This window comes from Capsicum annuum, chromosome 7 (genome assembly GCF_002878395.1).
Source record: "Capsicum annuum cultivar UCD-10X-F1 chromosome 7, UCD10Xv1.1, whole genome shotgun sequence".
NCBI classification, from domain to species: Eukaryota; Viridiplantae; Streptophyta; class Magnoliopsida; order Solanales; family Solanaceae; genus Capsicum; species Capsicum annuum.
Genome location: NC_061117.1, coordinates 39935016 through 39944792, shown reverse-complemented (window position 1 = coordinate 39944792; position 9777 = coordinate 39935016). Strand labels below are relative to the sequence as shown.

The 9777-nt window shown below is 33.6% G+C and overlaps 1 long non-coding RNA gene across 1 annotated transcript; it reads left to right on the top strand.

Annotated features, from left to right (window-relative positions):
* The first annotated feature begins 257 nt into the window (after positions 1-257).
* LOC124885505 lies at positions 258-1755 on the top strand. Its single transcript, XR_007042618.1, has 3 exons — positions 258-606; positions 1389-1447; positions 1665-1755. It is a non-coding gene; the product is annotated as an uncharacterized LOC124885505 (long non-coding RNA).
* Positions 1756-9777: the final 8022 nt, after the last annotated feature.

Sequence of the window (9777 nt, the reverse complement as noted above, 5' to 3'; positions counted from 1 at the left end):
CATTAAAGTTTACATCGTTGTTTTTTTTAGGTTCTTATGTCTCGCTCGATTTTTGATCATCTAGGTCATTAATCTTATTCATTATATTATATTAATATTTGTTATTTTTCTTTTGATCAATGGTAGGTGATATTCAAATTCCTCTGCTTTTGATCTCTATTGGAATCAGATATTCATGCCTATGTTGAAGTTAAACAACAAGATAAGAATTATAAGTTATTAGACAAATACTATCCTTTTCGTATTATGTTTTTCATATTTTGTTTCGAGAGTGATGGGAGAGAAGAGAGAGGAGTTGTTGATGGGTTAAGATTGTAGTTGCAGTTATGAAATAAGTGCCTTTTATGAAATGTAAAATACGCAACTGTTTCCATTGAATGAATGTATGATAACAAAAAAACCATTCATTCATTCAGACAAAAAAAAAAGAAGAATAGGCATTACATTACATAACATTACACCACATTTCAATAGAGGGAGATAGTTTTTTTTATCTCTCTCGTCCTTTACGTTGTTGTTCTTTTTTGGCTTTTTGGAACAAATTAATTAACAGCCATGGATGACAAGGCTTCTGTTTCCAAAGAGCTTAATGCCAAACATGCAAAGGTATTACGTGCTATGTTCATTGTAGTTGTATGTTGATCATCGAGATTTAAATTTTATGGGTTTAATATTTTAGGTTCTCAATATTAAACTTACCCATCTTATGTTGCAATTTTAATAATTTTTTCAGACATAAATTTATGGTATGGCCTGTACCTATCATAGTGGGATTGCTTTTTTTTTTCTTTTAAACATAAATTTATAATTTGAGTCGAAAGTATTAGGTTTATCTGACATGCATGCATGTGTATTTGTAGCTTTTTGTGTTGATTACTTTGAATGTTTAGAATGGCATTCGTCTGCTGTAACAATTGGAGTAATTCAATTGAACGCAATGCATTTTGCCAGCTCCCACGACTATTGTACAATTCATAAGGAAAAGATATAGAAATTATGTCCAATTTAATCAGTCTTATTGAAGAACTAGATTTGGCAATTGGTATAGTAATATGTTTTAATCAAAGAGAATAGGTTTCAATTTCAGCTTTTGGGTCTCTTGTTGTAAACATAAGAAACCATAAAATTAGTTGAGGTGCACGCAAGTCCTGAACACCACGGTTATCAAAGAAAAAAAATAGATCATGTAATTAATTAGTGTTAGTTTATTCCCTTACATAATTCATCAACAGTTAGCTTTTGCCAAAGTGCTTAAAATCTGACTAAAGACTCAAACTTTTTGGCAATATTTATCGCTTTTTATTTAATTTTATTTATTATTACAGTTGGTTTTTTGTCCACTTCATGTATGATTTGCTAGCTTAGTATGCATTATTCATTAATTGCAGATATTGGAGGGCCTTCTTAAGCTTCCAAAAAATAGGAAATGTGCAGATTGTCGGTGAAGGTGCGTTTTCTGCAACCAGTTTGCAGCAATTAACAGTATATGATAATCATGTAGAGTTGTAGTAGATTATGAATTGACCTGGATATGCAATTTTCATTATGTTCGCGGTCTATGTGATTCTCTTTTTTGTATTGATTGCTCTGTATCGATATGGTTCTTTTACATTATTGAACATGTCTAATCGTTTTTTATAGTTTATGGCATTTTGTATGATCAGGGCCCAAAGGTAGGCGAGCATCAACCTTGGGATATTCATTTGTTTGCAATGTTCAGGAATTCATAGGAGTCTTGGGGTGCATATCTCTAAGGTATACATTTTAGATGCTAAAGTTTTGAGTATCACATACGCGATCGATTTGGAGAAAAAGAATTTTATGGGTCAAGAAATTGGATCGACTGTAGATGCTTGCCTTCAGATTTTTTGTTACTATCTATTGTTTCCTTTCCTTTTTACAGGATGCTTCGTCTTGCTTTCTATAGTATCTTGTCATGGTTTTTTCACCTTCATTATTTCCTTTTCTGACATGCTTTGATATGCTTTTTCTTGAGCCGAGGGTCTATTGGAAACAGACTCTCTACCTCCCAAGATAGGAGTAAGGTCTATGTACACTCTACCCTCCACAGACATACTTACGGGACTCCACTGGGTATTGTTGTTGTTGTTGTAAGAAACGGGAAACTGGTAATCTAGATGACATGCAGCATATGTGTTGTTGACTTCAGTTTCTCTTCAATGGACCTTTAACTTTTTTTCAGAGAACTTCTTGAATGAAATTAGAGAAAAAACAGTCTTGTCATTTGATAAACATTGTTTTCTGTCCTGATACTCTCACTGATTTTCTGAAAATATGAAAGCAATATATACATGCGACTATTACAACAAACAATTGTCTTGTACACAATGGCGGATGTAGAGTAGAAGGTGTGGGTTCCCGGGAACCCACACCCGCTGCCATAAGGCTTAAAATTACATAGAAAAATCATCAAAAGTTATAAATTTTAATAGGTGGGATCCATAACTAAACCAAGGGATAGCTTAGTGGTAGGAAAGGAGCCCTTGGGAACCCACAAGTTTGAAATTCTAGATCTGCCTCTACTTGTACATGAAAGTTTCGATTTTGTTGCTGCATAAAGCATTAGTGTGGTATTTTTTCGACTCTCACAAGTCACAAATATGATATTTAATTTTTTGTAACATCTATAATTTCGTTCTGAATCAAACACTCATAAAATGGACAAGACCAAGAAGTTATTTCAGAAAGGAGGTCCTTCTTGGTCATGTGTGTTGTGGTTCCGGGGATGGGGGAAGAACGTTACTGTTAAGTACATTTAAAAACACAGGTCAGCTACAAGAGCGTTAAACTAATTATTAATAGGAAGTCTGAGTACTTAGCTATTCTATAACCCAACAACTACAATCCCAGTGTGATCCCACAAGTGAAATCTGGAAAAGCTGTGTTGTATGCAGGCAGACTTTACCCCTACCTTTGTGGGGTACATGGTAAAAAATAGCTACAGACCATCCATCTGATGATCCACCATTGGAGCCCCTGGTTGATTCATTACTCCAACCAAGGAGCATGAAGGATGGCGATTCTTCTGAAATTGAGAATGTAGGTGACTTTATTCCTAGTATATGACTCTCAAAAACTCACTGTCCCAGCTGGTGGCCAGAAGAATATCGAGGCAAAGGAGTAGAACTGGCAGGATGCAGCTGACTTTTCGATGATAAAGGGGTTGAAACAGAGGGAGCTGATGGAGGCAGCTTTACAGTAGAGGAGTAGGGAACTGCTGATGGTTCAAATGATTCTTTGACCTAAATACCAAAAGAAAGGAAATCAGAGAAGTCAAAAACCTCGGACACATGTCTAGAAAGTATCTTCAGCAAAACTTAAAACTGCCTTGTTCTTACCTCTGTAGAATTTCTCACAACCGATGGATCTCTAAAAGCAAGAAAATTACTTTTATCTTACAAAGTACAAACAAAATAATATTGTCAACCAATACAATACATTAGTTTTTCTTTCATGTCATATGAAACCCAAAGCTAGGAAACAGAATATCCTATTTTAATGTTCTTGAATCTTACAGGTCACTGAATGAAAATGCAAATGACACTCTATTTCCCACAGAACTAAGAAACTAAGACTGTGAAACCATTTTTCTTCACATTAAATGGTCATCCTCTCACTATCCGATCCAGAGATATTGGGTACAAAAAGAGATTTTGTCTCTATGGACATGTAAAAATAGGTCTAAAACTAGGCATTCTATGTAACTTTATGTTGAATTGAGCATGTGGATAGGTTTGGTTCCAGCTTCAAACATGACCAAACTCAAGATCTGTCAAAAATGTTTGAAAACACCAAGTCAATAATGTCTTGTTAACACTTATTTCCAACCAACTATGACTAGAGAAGATGGAAAATAAGATGAAAAATAACGAACTTATGTGATCTGATTCCCAATCTCCTAATATTAATAGTTCACCATTTCATTCTTTTATTATTGTTAACGCAACCCAAATTGGTTTATCAGAAAAAGTTTATGTAACATCTACCCCTCACTGGACACTTTCCTAACATTCACGTGCAACACACGTACACTATTCTAGTATTTAAAAATAAGTCAACCCACGTAAATAGTTTTTATTCATCTTTGCCTTTATTTTAAAACTTTCACAAATTCATGTAACTTTTTTTATTTCTCTTTCCCAGGTATTTTATATCTTCAAAAATACAAGTAGTTTTTTTTTATATATTTTCTCGTTTTCCTATTCTTTTCCTTGTATAAAAAATATTTTCAAAGTACATGTAATTTTTTTTTATTTTCACTTACCTTCTTATTTTTACTTGTATTTAAAGTTTTCTCAGATACACATAATTTTTTTTTATTTTTTAACCTTCATTCATTATTTTTATTACTTTATTTATTCTTTCTATATTCTATACCTTTTCTTTAAATTTGATTTCAAATTTAATTATAATTCTTTGTAAATAATATAAGGTATCTTCGGATGAATACCAAAAGAATTTGAAGCAAATCGAGTAACAAATAAAATGTTAAAACAAAGGAAACTTTTTATTATTTTCTTTTTATTAAAAAAAAAAACACTTGATTTTTCAAATTAGTTAAAACTGAAAAGATAAGGAATTAATGAATTAGAAAAAGGAACAAAAGTGTAAAACTGGAACAACATTGATTGTGAATTTCTTCTTTATTTTGACCATTTTTTGTCCTTTTTCATAGTTCTCTTTATAGTACGCGAAGAAGTATTCTATAAAAAAAAAACACAATTACACCTAATGAGCAACCATAGTCTAAGTTCCTTCAAGTAGGACCACGACTAGTGAGCCTCTAGAAATCTAAGTATCAAGCTTGTCTATCTTGTACCTATTAGATCTAACTCTCTTCGACTCCCTATACATGTTAAGTCTCTCCCAATTACGTAATGTGTCTGTTGTACAGCAAGTGTATGGGGAATATTCTGAATCCTAAAATTCTTCATGTTCCTAGCTGTCCAAATATGATATATAGTAGCTTGATATACTATGGCCACAGTGGCGGATCTAGAATTTTTCTTCAGAGGATTCGAGATCAACACAGTGAACTAAACAAGAAAATAGACAAAAAATTGGCCCCCTGCGCTCCCTAACAGGGATCGAACTCGTGAAGTGGGCTTCGAGGAAGCGACCCATGAAGTTCAACTGGTACCACTGAGCTATACAACATCTTCGATTTAGGTGGTTCAAAATTAATATATGTACTTAAACACAGATTTTCTACCTTATATATACAAAGTAATTTTTGCCAAGGGGGTTTGGGTGAACCCCTGGCAACCATGTGGGTCCGCCCCTATGTGGCCATGATCTCCTTCTTAGCATTTTTTAGATCCTTGCTTCTGAGTTATATTAGAGTTGCCTGCAACTAGCCTCAGGTCCACGGATCATTAGTCCTGCTGTAGTATAATAAAATTTCGTGCATCTTTCATCTAGTTCTCCTCACAAAGACAACATTTGGTCCTTCCTCATAGTTGATAAAGTTATTTGTGAGTTGTGGGGTTAGTTGGCATGGTCCGCGATGCGTTCAGGATTGATTAGGGTGAGTTTGAGACTTTTAGATGCTTTTAAAAGCTATAAGTTGTCTTTGATCAACATTTCATGTTTTAAGCACATATTGATGATTTGGATAATTTCATTAGGTTCGAATATGGATTTTGGATTAGTAGTATGGTTTGTTCAGGAATGGGGCTTTTATTTCCCATTTTGACTTTTCTGATGAAAACTAGTTAAATGCAACTAAAAGGGGTCTCATGGATAAATTTATTATAAACGATCTCTTTTAAAAAATCCAACGATTTGAAACGTCAGTCATAGCCTAGTAGTATGTTTGGTTTACTTTGTGGGCTCCTGAATGTATCTCGCGTGTCTGTTTGAACACTTTGATGTTGTGTAATTCAGTTGGCGCAATAACTGATATCTGGTTCAAAGTCCTTCTTAGCGAATACGCATTGGCTGTAAAGACAAAGAAGGAAAAATATCCTGCATCCCGATGTGTGGTGGTGACTCTGACCACGAAGGATTATCGAGATTGATTCTGGTTTTTCCTATATCGTGAATGGAACCAGACTTTAGTAAATGTCATGAGCCTAGGTAATCAGCCTTTGCGAATGTGAGAGGATGACCATGAATGCAAAGTCAAATTTAGTTGGCCTGATCATCGTTGACCCTCGCGAATGCAAAAGATTGATCACGTTTTTGAGGTACTATTCACAGCATAGTATCGATACTCCATTCACCCAAATACCTCCATTTTTGAACTTGAGAGCTTCAAAAAAGGGTGATTTTCATGGTTTGCTTCATCATTTGTCCTTGGGTATGCTCTAAATGCTTATTTCCATTAATTCATATTAATTATAACTTCAAACGCACCTTGTAATCTTGTTTTAAATTTAGAATTTAGGGATTCTCTGATAAACTCTTATATTAGTTTTTCCACGATTTATCTTATTTTCATTTGGGTTTGAGTTGTAAACTCCTATATAAATGAAAAATATTTTGCTAAAATAATTTCGAATTTGCACCTTTCAATTTTGAATCTATTTTTTAAATTATTATTGGACTCAGTTTAAATATAATCAATATGACTATAGATATCTTTCTTTAGATGTGTAGATTATGTATTTTTATATAGAATTAGCTCATTCAGAGACCGTTCATTAGGAAAAGGCTCCGTATTGAAGGGTCTAAGTTTGGAATTTCAATTATTTTAAGGTAGATTATGACTTAACTTTCTTCATACTATGTTGGATAGTTAACCATTCACGTAGAGTATGCTACGGGATAGGAAATTACTCGTGGCCATAATATTTTCGAGAATATCATTATTATCTTGTGCTTGTGAAGGGGCTTATTTCTATATTGTTGTCTACTTGAGAGGTATTATTGTAGTAATGCCTTTGTGGGATCTTTAATTGATATTTATAGGGCTTATTTGTGCATCATTATTAATATTTTGATGTCTCTACAAGGTCTTTATTTTATATTATTGGCTTTATTTGTGCATTAATTGACTCTATGATTATAGTAATGCCTGAATGGGGTTTTGAAATATTGTACTGATGTCTACATGACTATTCATTCTAGTGGTGTCAAGCGAGTGTTGATATCATAAATTATTTACATATTAAGTTATTTTCTGAGCTCATTTATATGTGTATTGAATTGTTATCATCTTTATACTGATTGGTTGTGAGCATTACATCCTCATTTCATACATACATATTCATGAGATTTTTGTACCATTGAGAAAGACCGATTGTGAAAGAAAATGAAATACTTTATAAAATCCTCAGATGTGAACACTAGTTGGCAATATTTATTAAGACCGAGATTGATATTTGAGAAAGTATATGAATTGCGACCCCCCTATGGATCCTATACTTGAAGTGCTAAGGCTTGAAAGGTGTATACAGAAAGTCAGGCGATGACTTTCAATCATTCATCATTATTCAAACATCATTGCATTGTATAATTTATATTTCCTCTATATGTTTGTTGTTGTGTATTTATATGTATATATATATATAGAGAGAGAGAGAGAGATACCTTTTAATTTATATTGTAGAACTATTAGTGGAGACAATGTGAGCTACCTTCTTGAAACTTTATCTTTTACTTATTTAGTTTTCTACTTTGCTAAGTCATACTATGATACCTATTGACTACAAGTGGAACGTACTTACTCATTCTTTTGTGACCTTTCTTTGTAGATTCCAGTTTGTGTGTGACCCGCAGTGGTTGATCTCGTATCATGGTAGCTAGATTTTTTAGGTACTAGTCCAGCTAGATTTTCGAGGTACTAGTGTGCTCTAGAGTTTAGGAATGATTTCGGAACTCCTCTACTTTATTTAGTCTTGATTTAAGTTCATAGACATACTCTTGTATTTTAGTTTCAAAACTATATATTAGATTCTCTTTCTACTTATGACTCCATTTCTGGAGATTTATGTATTTTGTTCAAACATTTCTTATGTTTATACCGCATGGCCTTACTTCATTTTAGAAGTCTCGCATTGTACCTGTTTATTTCATATTTTGTTTTCTCTTTCCTTGTCGTATATTTGACTTACCTACCAAGCCTGAATCAGGGTAGGTGCCATCATGACCTCATCATTTGGGTTGTGACATAAAGTGAGGAGGAAAATAATATTTAAAGAAATAAAAATAATTAAATATATTTAAGTTCTAATATTTATATTTGTCACAGCCCGAACTGGAGCCTTGGCAGCAACAGGCATCCCGAACCATGAAGGCCCGAGAGACGCCTTAGCATGTAAGCATAAGCATAATTCATACATAAATTAAAGTACGGAAGATATAACAATATTCAATGAAGATTCATTATAATTCAAACCGTGTCCAGAAAATTATGACAATACAATACTCAACTCTCATCTATGAAGCCTCTAATGAAAACTAACTATCTAAAATAGGACAAAGCCCCCAGCTGGACCATATACTGAAAGATACAACATATAAGTAAATGTCTTCCGAAAGATGGATGGATCACCCATTTCTATCATAGCCTACGTGTTATACTGATGTGATAGACCATGGGTCTATACAACATAACCTGAAATATAGGGGGTCAATACACAAAGGTGATAGTATGTAGAACAATCCAAAAATAAAATATTTTTTTACAACATAAGTGAGAGCATTTCATAAAAACATGTCATCATAAAATATTTGAAAGTACATGGTCATAATTTGATGAACTTCAACACATTTTCTTGTAATCATAACTCAACTCTTTATTTCTCTTCTGAGCTAAATGGTACACCCTACAATCTGTAATTCCACGGGCCATATAGAATCCGACCTTGACTCGGCTGCCAAGCCCCCAATCCAAGTTTGTCGTAAAGGATTGGAGTATCAGTAGGGGGATCACAAGATCACATAGCAGGGTGCCAAAATCTCAGATCAAATCAATATGTCATGGTTGGGCACGAGATAACAAAGCAGGTCTCCTAACTATAGTCCCAAATTGGGAAGACATAATACAAGTAAACAAGATCATAAAGCAGGGTACCAAACTCCCGTGTCGGCAAATCACAATTTCTAGCATAGAGTCTTTCAACTCATACTTTCTTTGGGTAACCATCTAACTCTCTTTAAGCCCAGTTTTAGCCTCTTAAAAGAAAACATACGTCATTCTTACAAATAATTCTTTTTGTGTTCTGTTAAGGGCATATCACAATAGGGTATCTTCACACCCAGACTTGTAAGTCCTTCATATTATACCACATCATATCCCTCCTTCTCATTCAAAACTTTTATATGACCACCAAAAGATTTTATCAAACCGCATGAGAGTTATTATTTTCAAAAGCATATGTAAACTCATGCACATACTCTCTTTACAAATCTTTAACACATGGTGGCTAATTTATTTATTCAACACATGCATTTCTTTCAGTTAAGACACAAGAGCCTTTAGTTACCTCTTTTGAAAATGTGTACACAATAATGCATAATGATTAAAGAGGCATTTAAAACTCAAGATTTTTCATCATTCATAAACTAGCCTTGACATTGGTTATACATAAATCTCATGATCAAAAGGGGGCTTTTAATTCACGCTCTCAAAATAATTCACAATTCATGCCATGCAAAATGCATAAATTTCATCATGGGGAAGGGAATTTCACAAGTCACATTCATAAATCACTTTTCAAATTCAAACCACATATGCACGAGATTATAAATTAAGTTTATGGAAAAACCCCGTGACAAATACATACTTTCATCAAATTAGGTTCACGATGC